The sequence below is a fragment of the Plectropomus leopardus genome, chromosome 23 (genome assembly GCF_026936395.1).
Source record: "Plectropomus leopardus strain MGB_pleo_1.0 chromosome 23, ASM2693639v1, whole genome shotgun sequence".
In the NCBI taxonomy this organism is placed as follows: Eukaryota; Metazoa; Chordata; class Actinopteri; order Perciformes; family Serranidae; genus Plectropomus; species Plectropomus leopardus.
In genome coordinates this window covers 21,602,501-21,617,325 of record NC_142198.1, presented here as the reverse complement: position 1 = coordinate 21,617,325, position 14,825 = coordinate 21,602,501, and the positions used below count along the sequence as shown (strand labels likewise).

The 14,825-nt window shown below is 36.7% G+C and overlaps 1 protein-coding gene across 1 annotated transcript in view; it reads right to left on the bottom strand.

Annotated features, from left to right (window-relative positions):
* Positions 1–14,825, bottom strand: part of LOC121966559 (dachshund homolog 2-like) — a 120,732-nt gene that overhangs the window by 95,179 nt on the left and 10,728 nt on the right. The window lies entirely within an intron of this gene.

The window sequence follows — 14,825 nt, the reverse complement described above, 5'->3', positions numbered from 1 at the left end:
GACTGAGAGAGAGTGAGACAGAAAGATAGAAAAAGGGATGAGAGACAGAGAAGGCTATGGGGGCACAGAGACGTGAAAATAAAGAAATACAGATCTGAGAATACAGCGAGGAAAAAACAGACAAAAAAATTACAAAGTGAGAAAAGTGGGGGTTGTTGGTATGAGCGAGAGACACGGGGTCACTACATGAGAGAGGAAGAGTGAGCGAGGCCGAGCAAGATGAAGAGAAAGAAGTGGGGGAGGGTGAGACACACAGAGAGAAAGAAACAGACACCAAATTCATTGTTTTCATTGTCTAATTCGAACCACAGCGAGGGGAGAGGATGGAGGGATGGGGGAGCGCAGCGAGGCAGGGAGGGCGGAGAGGAAGAGAGGAAAAAACGAGGAGGAACATGAGACGGGTTGAGAGAGATTCACACACATTCCTGCTTCGGACTGAAGTTTGAGGCTGAAAATGAAATGATCTGAGGAGAAAATGTACGAGTTTTTTTTTTTTTTTTAAGAGGACTGGTTCATCTTCAGAGCAGCTGGATTCCCACCGCGGCCCTGATTTCAACTTTTTTTCCATCACTGTGTTTACTTACACTCCAATGATTCAATTATAACCGCATTAAAGCTCTTATTATTTCAACTGTCGTGTAAACTCCTTAACCAGCTTATCTTATTGGATTTTAAGTGTTGGTCCAGACGAAATCGGATATTTTGAGCATGAAACACTCATCGTCTCGTCACTTGAAAGACTTGTCGTTTTATAATGCATGCAATGGTGTACATTTCAGAGGGATGCAAGACACGTTACCCTCAATATCTAAAAAAAAAATGTATTTCTACCTCCCAATAACTAAATTCTGATGAAATTAAAGACATTTGAACCCTAACTTGCCAAAAAAACGCTGGAAATTTAGTATTTGATACTGACCATTTTCAGGGGAGGTCCCCAAACACCTGTTTCATGTGTACCACCAATAACACATGACTGTAGCAAAGGACTTCTATTTTTACAAGATTAAAGGCTTTTCTGCCATAAATTAATGATGAAAAGGCAAAAGTTAAGGCAAAAAATGTTTAAAAAGCTGCAAATTCAGTATTTGACGCACACAATTTCCTGGGGGAGGTGCCCAAAACCCCTAATACATATGTGTGTCCCCAAGGAGGACTTTTATTTTGACAAAATAAAAGAAATTTCCACCCTAAGTTGATGCTGAAAAGCCAAAAAAAAAAAAAAAAAAATTCCTGGGAGAGGGCCCCAAAACCCTGTTTCACACGTGTGTCCCCCAATAAAAACACAAAAGTAGCAAAGGACTTATGTTTTGATGAAAGTAAAGACATTTCCATCAGTCAGTGGTGAAAATACAAAAACTATTACCAAAAAAATCCCCAGAAAGCTGAAAGGTAAGTGTCTGACGCTCAAAATATCCTGCTGGTGATCCAGAAACACCCGTTTCATGTGTGCCCCCCAATAAAAACATAAAAGCAGCACAGGACTTTCATTTTGTCAAAATCAAAGAGATTTCACTCTAAACTGATGCTGAAAAGACAAAAAGATGTGGAAAAATTAATAATAATGCTAAAGGTTAAGTGTTCAATGCTAAAAATGTCCTGGGAAAGGAGCCCAAACCTCCATTTTATATGTGTGTCCCCCAATAAAAACATTAAAAACATTTTTTTGACGAAATTAAAGCCATGTACACCATATATTGATGCTGAAAAAGCTTAAACTAATGCAAAATAAATAACCAAAATGCTGAACATAATCTGTGTTCTTTGTAATAAACAAACTCCAAAGACTTTAAAACCAAACTCTATTTATGCGTACACATCCTCGGTTTTCAAGCACCGAACGACGTCTTTCTATTTCTTTTTCTCTTCTTGAATAGAAATGTTTTCTAAATGAGCAGGTTGCAGATTTTGCTCCGGCCTGTTTCCTCAGCGTGCTCTGTCTCAGAGTCCCAGGCTGAGGCTAAATTTACTCGGTGTGGGTTACATGCTGGAAAAAAGGTTAAGAGCTCCTGATATAAGCTGCATAAACACACACGGCCTTTATTTCTGCTCCAAGTGCACTGACTCTTTTTAAGAATGGTGCTGTATTTATCCAGAAAATGTTTCATGAGCATGTTTACGCTCATTTTTAATGACTTCCTGTTGCACATTCTCACACTCCCACACATTCAGTTTGCTGCTGCGCCGCCACAGACTGAACATGAGGAGGTCAGCGCCTCGTTATTCTGACGTTATTTCAGATCTTCATGCTAAACTTTATAAAACTGTTACCACAAGAACACGACTTCAACTGGTGTTTGTGTATGATACACTTTCAAAACTGTAAACTATAACCACAGAAATGACTGTAGCAAGGGTCCATGGAGGCCAGTGACACTCAACTTATGGCTCGTGGGCCAAATCTGGCCCTCCACAGGGTGTCGAGTGTCCCCCAAACATTTTCTAATTCACAATAACGTTAAAGTGATTCATACTGGGAAATGTTTCTGTACGTTTAAGGTGCCAGAGTGCATAAAACGGCACCAAAATGGAGCTTATTTATCAAAAAAAGTGCCAGTGGAGTATCCCCCACACCCTGACGAAGGTACTAGTTAAGACAATAATGTCCTAAAATCCTAGAAATGTCCTGAAATCCCAGAAACAAACTAAAATCCTACAAATATCATAAAATCAGAGAAATTTCCTCAAGTCCTAGAAACATCCTAAAACCCCAAGATGTCTTAAAATCCTTCAAAGGTCCTAAAATCCTAGATATGTCCTGAAATCCTAGATATGTCCTGAAATTCTCCAAATGTTCTAAAATCCTAGAAATCTCCCAAAATCCTAGAAATGTCCTTCAAACCTTGATACACCCTTAAATCCGAGAAATGTCCTAAAATTCTCCAAATGTCCTTAAATCCTAGAAATCTCCTAAAATCCTAGATACACCCTTAAATCCTAGAAATGTCCTAAAATCTTAGAAATGTCCTAAAATCCTAGAAATGTCCCAAAATCCTAGAAATGTACTAAAACCCCAAAATGTCTTAAAATCCCTGAAATCCTGGAAACATCCTACAATCCTAGAAATATGCAAAACACCTAAAAATGTCCCAAAAATACTAGAAATGTCCTAAAATCCTAGATATGTCCTGAAATCCTAGATATGTCCTGAAATTCTCCAAATCTCCTAAAATCCTAGAAATGTCCTACAAACCTTGATACACCCTTAAATCCTAGAAATGTCCTAAAATCTTAGAAATGTCCTAAAATCCTAGAAATGTCCCAAAATCCTAGAAATGTACTAAAACCCCAAAATGTCTTAAAATCCCTGAAATCCTGGAAACATCCTACAATCCTAGAAACATGCAAAACATCTAAAATGTCCCGAAAATACTACAAATGTCCTAAAATCCTAGAAACATGTATGCGGACCTGTGACTGGCCCCTGACCTCCTGTCATTTTTGCAAAAGTGGCCCCCAGACGAAGCGAGTTGTGCGTCCCTGATGTCGGCTCTCGCAGTTATCACTGAGTCAAACACTCCACGGGTTCCCTTTAATTTGACGTCTGTATCTGATTTGATTACAATAAATACTTAAATATGTGTAAACACGCTCTGTTTTACCATCTGGAAACAAAACATCAGAATTTTACTGCAAAAACATCAATATATACCCAAGAATCAATTGTGTTAAAAGGTAAAAATCAACAATATAACTGCTAAAATGCAAAATTTGGACATAAAAATGAGCTGAAGGAGAATCTGAAGGAACAACAGGCGAAAAATAAAAAAGGTAGAATCATATAATTTCATTGTAAACAAATAAAATAAAAATATTGCATTCAAATTCGGTGTCTGGGCGTCCTTTTCTAACAAAACACACATCTCCCTCTTTCTCTCACACACACACACACACACACACACACACACACACACAGAAAAACACACACACAGTATAGTTGTTGCTTACATAGACGCTCTCTCTGTCCTGTAAACTGCAATAAACCCAAACACACACACAGACACACCGTAAATCTCACCATAATACGCCCTCCGAGTGTACGTGTGTTTGCGCACCCGTGTGTGTGTGTGTGTGTGTGTTGGTGTGTGTTTTATAGGTGTTGTAAATTTGGCTGCCGGCGTTGTTTTTATCAGCATATTCGCAAGCTGTTTAGCCAACGGTGCAGATGTCACTGTTACGACCACACACACACACACACACACACACACACACACAAATATACCTCACGACACACACATAAAGATGCAGGGAGAAATGCATAGACACACACACACACACACACACACACATACACACAGGGCATTTGACACTGTTTATACAGCGTGGTGTGTGTGGATAATCCTATCTACATTCACCTGTGTGCGTGTGTGTGTGTGTGTGAGTGTGTGTGTGCATGTGCAAAGCCACCATTTGCATCTGCCTGCGTAAGCCCATATGATTTTTAAACGTATGCGTGTCCAGGGTGCATGCATGCAAGTGTGTGAAGGTCAGCGCAAGAGTGTGTGTGTGTGTGTGTGTGTGTGTGTGTGTGTGTGTGTGTGTGTGTGTGAGTGAGTGTGAGTATGTGTGAGCGTTATTTGATTAATGCTGAGAACCGTGGAGTGTTTAGAAAGAGGTCACGACCTTTCAGCTTCCATTCAATCAGACAGAGAGAGAGAATACCTCGATCCTCTTTCTTTTTTTTTTTCTAACCTCTCTCGCTCTCATCTGGCTTTTTTTTCTCGCCCCTTGAGAATCTGATAAGCCTTAGTCAGCACACACACACACACACACACACACACACACACACACACACACACACACACACACACACACACATACAGACACACACAAATGCTAATAAAGCCAGCTCCTTATTTACCTGAAGTTGCGGCGACCCCGCTTGTGCTAAGTGGCCAAAAGTATGTGGACACTGGTGTCTTAGTTCCAATAAAAACAAATTTTAATGTAACTTCATACAATATTTACCTAAAATGATGTATTTATGTTGACCTGACACCAGTCTGACAAGAGGACTACAATGTATGTATATTTTTTAAAAAATATATCCTAACACAATAATGCATTACTTTCTATACTGGGCATTCATCATAAGAAATGGTAGAATCTGGCGGTCAAAACGACCACTCGCGGCCTTTCGAGTAGGCATGTAATTCTGGCATTATAGTGTAAATAACTTTCAAGGTGTAATAATTATAAAATTGGATTCAGCCCTTTAACACCTGAGCAAATTGGCTGGATTTCTTTCAAAGGCAAAGGAAGAAGGCAGCGAGCAACTTAACAAAAAAAAATGGCCAAAACATTAGCAAGAAAATTACCTGAAAGTAAGCAACAAAAAAAAAGAAAGTAAAAAATAGAAAATAAAAAAAAAAAAAACCAAAATGACCCTAAGAGAGTGCTAAATAATATATCATATAATCTTATAATTGTCTTATCACCTTGTATCTTTCCTTTTTTTGCAAGTTGTAGGAAATGTCTTTCCAACTTCCTCATTGCCTTTATTTCTTTTTTTAAATATATCAAACCAGTTTTCTTAGATTTCAGAGATTTAGATGTTAATTTTCAGATCATTTTCTTATCACCTTGTATCTTTTTTTTTTTTTTGCAAATTGCAGGGAATTTCTTTCCAAGTTGCTAATTGCCTTTTTTCCCCCAAAATTTTAAAAAATAAATCAAACCAATTTTCTCAGATTTCAGAGGTTTACACGTTTGTGAAAGGCGTCCGAACACAGCACAAAAAAACTGATGACGCTCCGTATGTTGAAGGGTTATTAAGACTTTTTAAGGACCTGCAGAAACAGTTTTTAAATTAAACATCCAACAATCACACACTCAGGTGTCCACATACTTGTGGTTCACCTCTATCTCTCTCTTTTTTTTATCCCCTGATCTTGTCTTTCTCTGAGTCAACACTTTCTTTTTTTCTCCCATGTCATCTCTTTCTCTTCCTCCTCCTCCTCCTCCTCCTCTATCTGTTAATTTGCTCTCTATCTCTTTCTCCTCTCTTTGAACCTCTCCTTTAGCCCCTGCGGCCCCAGCCAATTACACACTGTTTGTCCACCCGTTTTCAATAAAACACTGCTTCCCTCCCTCCCTCTCCCTCCTTTTTTTATTTTTTCCTCCCTCTCTCTCCCCTCCGTCCACCCCCGACTGCTTCCGTCCACTCCCGTCTTCCCTCCCTTTCGTTCGCTTTTTTCATTTTTAATTAACTTCTTTTGTAACTTGGAGGCGACCCCCCCTCCCTCCCTCCTTCCCTTCGTCTTCAACATGCCTCTTGCGCTCCCACACTCCGTTTTTCACACACACACATCTGTGCGGCACACAAACACACACGTAAATGGAGGTTAAACATGCTATTTACATATCACTTACAGGCACACAGCGAATCAATGATTAATGCGAGCTCAGATTAGCGCCGAGCCCGCGAGCTTAACCTAATCTGCTGGTGTTTAACCGCCGTGTCCGACCAGCTAAAGATTTTATACATTTGATTGAGATTTTTTTATTTAAAAGTAAATGAGTTTTGATTAGTTTAAGTCCTTAAATCGATGACTTGTGGAAGCTGGTGCGTCAAATGTGTTTAAGATTTTATACAATTAAATTAAAATCAGGTTAGAGGTCTTCGTGCGATTGAATTAATTTGGATTAATTTTAGTCTTTGTGGAAGTTTGGGGGCAGTTTTTTCAGCCAACTGATGCCATTTTTTCAAGAAATAAATTTCACAAATGATTAGTTTATGTGATTATTTGGGATTACTTCTGAAATGACATAACTGGCTTAATTCGGATCCATTTTTGTCATTTAATCAATGACTTTGTGCTTGATTAGCGCTGCTAGCTAAACTGCTATCTTCTCAAAAAATCTAAATAATTTACACATTTTATTATTGATTGTAAATATTTTTTATTTCTTTTAGTTACTTCTTAAATGACAAAGGCCTAAGTGATTAATCTGGATCATTTTCACTCACTTAATCGATTACTTTGTGCTTTAAATTAGCGCTAGTTGAGCCTGCTAGCTTAACTGCTACCATCTTTTCAATAAATCTAAAAAAAATTACACTCCTCATTAGTGATTAGTTTATTATTATGATTATTTGAAATGAATTCTTAAATGACATTAATGGCTATATGAATTTGGATCAGTTTTACTCATTACTCAATGACTTTATGCTTTAGATTAGCACTAGCTGGGCCTGCTAGCTTAACTGCTAAAAAGAAATTTATAAATAATTTACACTTTTTGTGAGTGATTAGTTTGTTTATATGATTATTTGAGATTACTGTTTAAATAACATGACTGGCTGGATTAATTTGGATCAATTTAACTAATTTAATCGATGACTTTGAGCTTTAGATTAGCGCTAGCTGAGCCTGCTAACTATTCTGCTATCTTAAATGCTACCTGCTCTGAAAAAAGACTTTGTGGGTAATTTTTAAACATTTGAAATTTAATTATTTTAGAATTACCACAGTTGAAATGTATGTACAAGTTTAACTAAGTAAAGCTATTAAAGTTATTGAATCAATTAACTATTGCAGTCTGGATTAGCTCTGAGCCTACTAGCTAAACAGCTAGCCTAGCAGTTTTATGTTAAATCTCTAAATATTTTGCACTTTTGAGAGGGATTTACATTGTTTATTTCATTATTTGAGATTACTTTTTAAATAAAATGAATAGCTGGCTTAATGTTGATTGATTTTAGTCTTTGAATTGATTACTTTGTGCTTTAGGCTAGCGACAGCTGAGCTGAAATAAAGACATGACCCAAAAAATTAGCAAGACGTTAGTAGCCTAAAGAGTGGACCTAGACGAAACTCAAACTTACTTACTTAAACATAAATTATTACAATAAAAGAAAAGAAAGTTTAAAACAACAAACAATGAGTAAATGACCTTAAAATGTACTTTAAACATTAAAATGATTCAAAATTGAATTATGTAATTATGATCATTATAAATATATTTTTCCAGAGCTTTTCCCTTTTTCCTTAGACTTTTTTTTAGCTTTTTTTTTTTTTTTTTTAAAATAGTTTTCTAAATGTAAATGTTTTTGCAATATGTAAAACAAGCTACTCAGTGTTGTTTATTAATAAAATTAGGTTTTATTGAATAAATGAAAAAGCCAAGACCTGTATGAACAAGTAAATGAATATTCTGGTTAAATCCAGTCAAGGACCATTTAGGCTTATAAACACATATTTACAAAACCAAATTTTTGTGGTTTAAAGTGGCCACAATTGTAATTAAAAACTCACTTAATGAAGGGTCTTTATGTGCCACTGCTCTTTATTTCACTGTGCTTTCATGTTACACTGTGTGGTTTTATTGGGTTGCCTTTGCTTTTATGTCTGGGTGCAGTGTGGGATTTTTACTGTCGTTTTAGCTGCAGTTTAATTTTACTTATTATAACCCTGCAGGCTATTCAGGTGGTTTTCAGATGTATTTAGACTGAAAACTAAACTCACATGGTGGACTTGACTTGAAGAACCACATAACATGTTAAAATTATCAGAGTTTTCCTGCATGCTTTGTATTTTATGTCCTGTATTTTACATTGTCTGAAGCTTAAACCTTACAGCCTGCAGGCCAAAATTTGGCGCCCAGTAGGGTGCCAGGTGGCCCCCCATAACATTTTTCTAATTCACAATAAAATTTAAGTGATTCACACTGGGAATTGTTTTTGTACTTTTCGTGTACATAAAGTGCCAGAGTGCATAAAACAGCACCAAAATAGAGCTTGTTTAGAAAAAAGTCCCAAAATCTTAGACACGTCTTAAAATCTAAGAAATATTCTAAATATCTAGCAATGTCCTAAAAATCTAAGAAACGTCATTAAATACCCAAAACGTCCTTAAATCCTAGAAATTTCCTAAATTCAACGTCCTAAATCTTAGAAATATCTTCAAATTTTAGAAATGTCCAAAAATCTAAGAAATTTCCCAAAATCCCTGAACAGTCAGAAAATCCCATACTTAAAAAAAAACCTTAAAAATTCCTAAAATCAGAGACACGTCAAAATCACGTCAAATCCTAGGAATGTCATTAAAACACCATAAAATCCTAGAAATGTCCTAAAAATCTTAGAAATGTACTAAAATATTGAAAACTTCCAAAATCTTTGACTAGTCCTGAAATACTAGCCCCTGACCTCCTGTCATTTTGCAAAAGTGGCCCCCAAACAAAGCATGTTGAGTGTCACTGATTCAGATATTAAAGATCTTCTGATTAAACAAACAAACCCACAAAAAGTTTAAAATCAGAGGACAAATTTAAAAGAATCTTCCTGCAGGAAATCTTAAAACAGCCTTCGAGGAGATGCAAAACAATATTCCCTCCATCCATCGCTCTGTCTCTGCTCCCTCCACCTGTCCGTCTCTCTTTTAAAGGTGGAGTGCAATGATTTATTGGTGACACCAATATGTCAAACACACACAGAGGAGGAGAAAAAAAGGAGGTGAGCAGAAAAACAGTGCAAAAAAAAGAGGAGCGAATGGAAAAGATCGCAAAAACGGAAAACAGAAATAGAAAAAGTGGGAGAAAAGAAAGACAAAAAGATGTTGTGCAAACTAAGACCGATTCAACAGTTACAGTGACGAGCATGAACACCCACCACACACACACACACACACACACACACACACACACACACACACACACACACACACACACACACACACACACAGCGTGGAGGGTTTTTTTTTTCTTGACAGCGAAGCATGTATTGTTGCATTGTTTCCTTTGAGTAGAAAATTACAGTGGACCGGATCGCTTCAATGACAAGCTATCAAAACGACAGCATGTCTGTCTGCACACACACACACACACACACACACACACACACACACACACACACACACACACACACACACACACACACACAGCATGCAGTAGGCTATCACATATACACGAGTTAACGTGCAGGCACATTTACACACAGACGCACCACACTGCGACTGAATGACAAGCTCATAGCTGCAAAAACAATGTTTTCAGATATTCAACATTAGAGGAGCTCTCTCCCCGCTGAAGCCGAGGAAACAACAGACGAGTTTAGTGCTTAAAAAAACACAAATCCTGCATATGCTAATGTGCAGGTGCAGCTAAGTTTAATACGTCAGTTGTTTTAGAGCTGGACTGAGTGGCGGAAGATGTACTGAGATGCTGTGATGCAGTAAAAGTACTAAGTCCAGCATTCAAAACCCTAATGCATCAGTAAAATGTGCTTAACTCTTTAACACTTGCATCAGCATCAGGGTTGTTTGTGCTGCATATAGGTGTTGGGGAACATGGGGGAGGTAATAAATAAAATACATAAAAATTAGTAAATCAAAGGGGGGAGAATTATCTAAAAAATTATCAAAAAATTAGAACAAAAATGTCCAGAAATCTTTATTTATAATCACTATGATTATCATTATCAAAATGATAATTTTCAAATAATGTTAAAGAAAAAAATATACATATATTTTTTAATTTCCTGCACTTTTTTTCTGGTAGTTTTATTGTTAGTTTTCTTTTCTTTTCTTTTTTTTAACTTCAGTGTTTTGGGTTATTTTTGTTGCTTTTTTTCAGGTCATTTTTTGCAACGCTTTTGGCCAATGTGTTGTTATGTCAGTTTAAAAAAAAAGAAGAAAAATCAAACCAATTTGCTCAGGGTTCAAAGGGTTAAAGTATGAAAAGTAAAAGTACTCGTGGTATAGTAAAATGTCAGTGTTTTTCTATTTTATCTGATGTTTTTGGGTTAATATTCCAGTTGCATTAATGTTGCCGTTTACAGCAATCAGCAATGTAGCAAAATATGTCCTGTAAAATACAAAATAAATAAAAAAAAATGGAAAAAAAAAAAAAAGTGGGAAAAAAAAGAGAGAAGTAGGGAGATTATTAGACATTTATCAAAAATATTGGGAAAAATAACTACATTTCTCATTATTATAATAATATTTTTGATAATTGTATAATAGAAAGAATACATTTAATTTAATTTAATAAAAACTTGCTTTTTTATTTGTTTTTTCTCTTTTTTTCTTTCTATTATTAATGTATTTTTCTGTTAGTGTTCTTGTGATTTTTTAATTATTTCTTGCTAATTCTAGGGTCATTTTTTAAAAGTTGCTCATTGCCTTTTTCCATGTTTTTGATTGAAATAATTAGTGGAAAATTATCAAATTAAAAACTAGGTAAAGTCCAAATAACTACAGTTTTCTGATTATTAAAGTGATATATTAAAATTATGTTACAGAAAAAAATATTTTGATAACTACTATTATTTTCTTTTTTTCTTTCTTTTTTCTTTTTTGTATTTTCCAGGTAGTTTTCTTGGTAATTTTAGGGTAGTTTCTTGTTAAACTACTTGTTGCCTTTCCCATGTTTCTGAACGAAATTGAGCCAATATGCTGAGGTTCAAAGGGTTAAAATAATAACTGTAAGTTAGTTGGTTAAACTTTTACTGAGCAGATGTTAAATTAAGTCGTCTTTTGACAAGACTCCTTGTCTCTGGAGTTTGAATATATTAAATTATAAACTTCAGGTGAAAGTTTCCCGCCGTCGTGAAGAGAAGTTGTCACTTTCCTCGCTTTATTTTCGCGAGCGTCGTTTGTTACGACTTCATTTTCTTGTCCACAATCCTTTTTTGTGTGTAAACAATGGAGGAAACAAAACGAGTTTGGAGAAGTTGGCACTCGACTGAAGCGCTAACATGTTTGTTTGCTCTCTCTCTCACACACACACACACACACACACACACACACACACACACACACACACACACACACACACACACACACACACACACACACACACACACACACACACACACACACACACTCCCACGCTGGTGGAATGATGAGAACTTCTTCCTCCATAAACGTCTCAGTCAGTTTAACCACTGTTATTATTCTAATCATGATGACATGTTTTTAAATGGATTATTATACGTTTTCATTAATAACACGCTGTCTGGGGAGGATTTTTTTTTTTTTTTTGATGCGCAGGGTGGTGGTGACGAGCACACACACACACACACAAACTTAACACACTCAAAAGCCACATAAAAACTGAAAAAAAGGGCAATAATAGCAGAAAAAAAAGAGTTTTAAGTTTTTAAGAAAACACACATGACATGTTTTCACGCCGCTAATTACAAATTAAGTTAAAGTTTTTGGTTAATGACACGCTGTCTGGTAAAGTTTCCGTGTGACGGGGACAGTGGTGGGCGACACACACACACACACACACACACACAGATATGCATGTGTGCTCTTGTCATGTTTTTAATTGATTTCAGCTGTAATTATTTTATAACACACTGTCACACACACACACACACACACACACGTCTGTTTTAAAAATGGGTGATAATGACATTTTTTCTTCCTGTTTTCATTAATAACATGTTGTCTGCAGAGCACACACACACACACACACACACACAAACACACACATCACCTGTCATCCCCCCGCTGCCCTCTCTTTACCCTCCCTCAGCTCCTCCTCTCTGCTCCCCTTTCATCTCCTCCTTCGCCTCTGACCTCCTCCTACTCTCTCTCTTTGATATTTTGCGGACGCCGCTCGCTCGAAACTGTAAATCTGTCGGGTTGCTTCTCTTTTTTTCGTCTCCGTCACACACACACACACACACACACACACACACACACACACACACACACACCTCTGACAAGCTGTCACAATAAATAGAGAGATAAGACCAGGTGGAAGAGGAGAGAGAGGAGGTGAGGAGGGAGGAGGGGGAATGACAAGAAGATTGAATAAAAGAGAGGAAGAGGAGAGGAAAGTGGAGGATGGACAGATGGAGCTAAATGTGGAGGAGGGAGGAAGAAAGGAGGATGAGGAGGACAAGTAAGGAGGAGAGGAAGAGAGGAGAGGAGAGGAGAGGAGAGGATACTTCAAACTTAATACTTTTTGATGACATATATATATATATATATATATATATATATATATATATATATATATATATATGGTGATTTTTTTTCTTTCAAATTTTGGGAAGTTTTTGGTGATTTTGTTTTTTTGAAGAAAGCACGCCTCCCAAACCTGCATGTTTACGTTAAAACTGACTGATCGCAGACAGAAACTGTAAAAACAGGAATTTCATGACTTTTCCAAAACTTTTAGGTTATATTTAGATTTCCAAAACTTTTTCAGGCCTGGAATTTGCCATTTGTAAATTCCACGACCTCTCCAGGTTTTGAGAGAAGAAAGAGGAGAAAAAGAGGCCAAGAAGATGAAAAAAAGAGGAGAAAAAAGAGAGGAGGAGGAAAGAGAGGAAAGAATGACCAAAATATAAAAGAGAGGAGAAGAAAAACAGGAGAAAACAAAACAAGAAAGAAGGGGGAAAGATGTACAGAAGGACAAAAGATGGAATAAACAGAAAGAATGAAGAACGAAGGAGTCGAGAAAAGAAGAGAGAATAAAAAAAGGCAATGACAAAAAATGAAAAGGGACTGATGGAAAAGGAGAAAAGAACAGAGGAGGACAAGGAGGAAAAACAAAAGAGCAAAAAAAGTGGGGAGGACAGAAACAGGAAAGATGGAAAAAGGATGGAAAAGAAGATATGGATAAAAAAAATGGAAGAAGGAGAGCGGCAGAAGAGGAGATAAAGAAAAGAAGGATAATAAACGAGAGAAGAGGATGAGACGGATGGACAGAAGAGGAGGAGGAGCAGGAAAAGAGGAAGAGGAAGCTGCAAAGAAGAGAAGAAATGAAGGAGAGAAAGAGAAGAGATGAAGAAAAGAGGAGGAAACGAATGAAAGGAAAAGTGCGAAATTAGGAAAACAGATGAAACTCAAAGAGGAGGTGATACAAAAGAAAAGGAGGAGAAAGGAGGAGCGGAGGAGGAGGAGGAGGGATGGAGAGATTACCTGGTGAACGAGAGGAAAAGCTGTTGTGACATTCCCTAATGCGATTTCTAAACCAATCTGCTAAGTGCACCTAAGAGACTGTGTGTGTGTGTGTGTGTGTGTGTGTGTGTGTGTGTGTGTGTGTGTGTGTGTGTGTGTGTGTGTTCACAGGCATCAAATAATCTTGTTGCAGACAACACCCTCCTCCTCTCTCCTCTCACCTCCTCTCTCTCTCCGTCACTTGAGGTGCGTCCACACTAAAAGAGCGAAATCCGAAAATGCCGGCTGGTTTTCTACATACAAGTACCAAAGTACAAGTACAAGGTACTTTTACTTTACTTGAGTCTTTACTTATTGGCGTAGATTTTGGTGGTTTGTGGGGAAACTTTTCTCTAAATATTAAGAAAATTTTAAAAAATCACACCATTTTTATAGCCCGAAATCACCAAAATTACACCATTTATCTCAGCCAGAAAGTCATAAAAAATGATGTATCATAACCAAAATCCCTTTAAATTACAGAATTTATCAAAGGAAAAAAATTCAGCAAAATCAAACCAGTAACCAACAGGACTTTTATTTTTTTTTCCAGTGTGATAAAGAAAATGATCTGAATGCATCCTTCAACACTAGTTGGTCCACACCATTTATCACAGCCAAAAAAACAAATCACCAAAAACTACAGTGTTTATCAAAGGCAAAAATTACCAAAAATTACATCAGTTATCACAGCCAAAAAAGTCACCAAAATCACACAATTTATCACAGCCAAAAAACAACAAAATTAACACAGTTATCATAGCCAAAAAATAAATGAAATCACAACATTTATTATAGCCAAAAAAAGAAAAATCACAAAAAAATACATAATTTATCATAGCCAAAAAAATACTAAAAATGACACTTTATCACATCCAAATAAATCACCAGAAATGACATCAGTTATCAAAGCAAAAACAAACA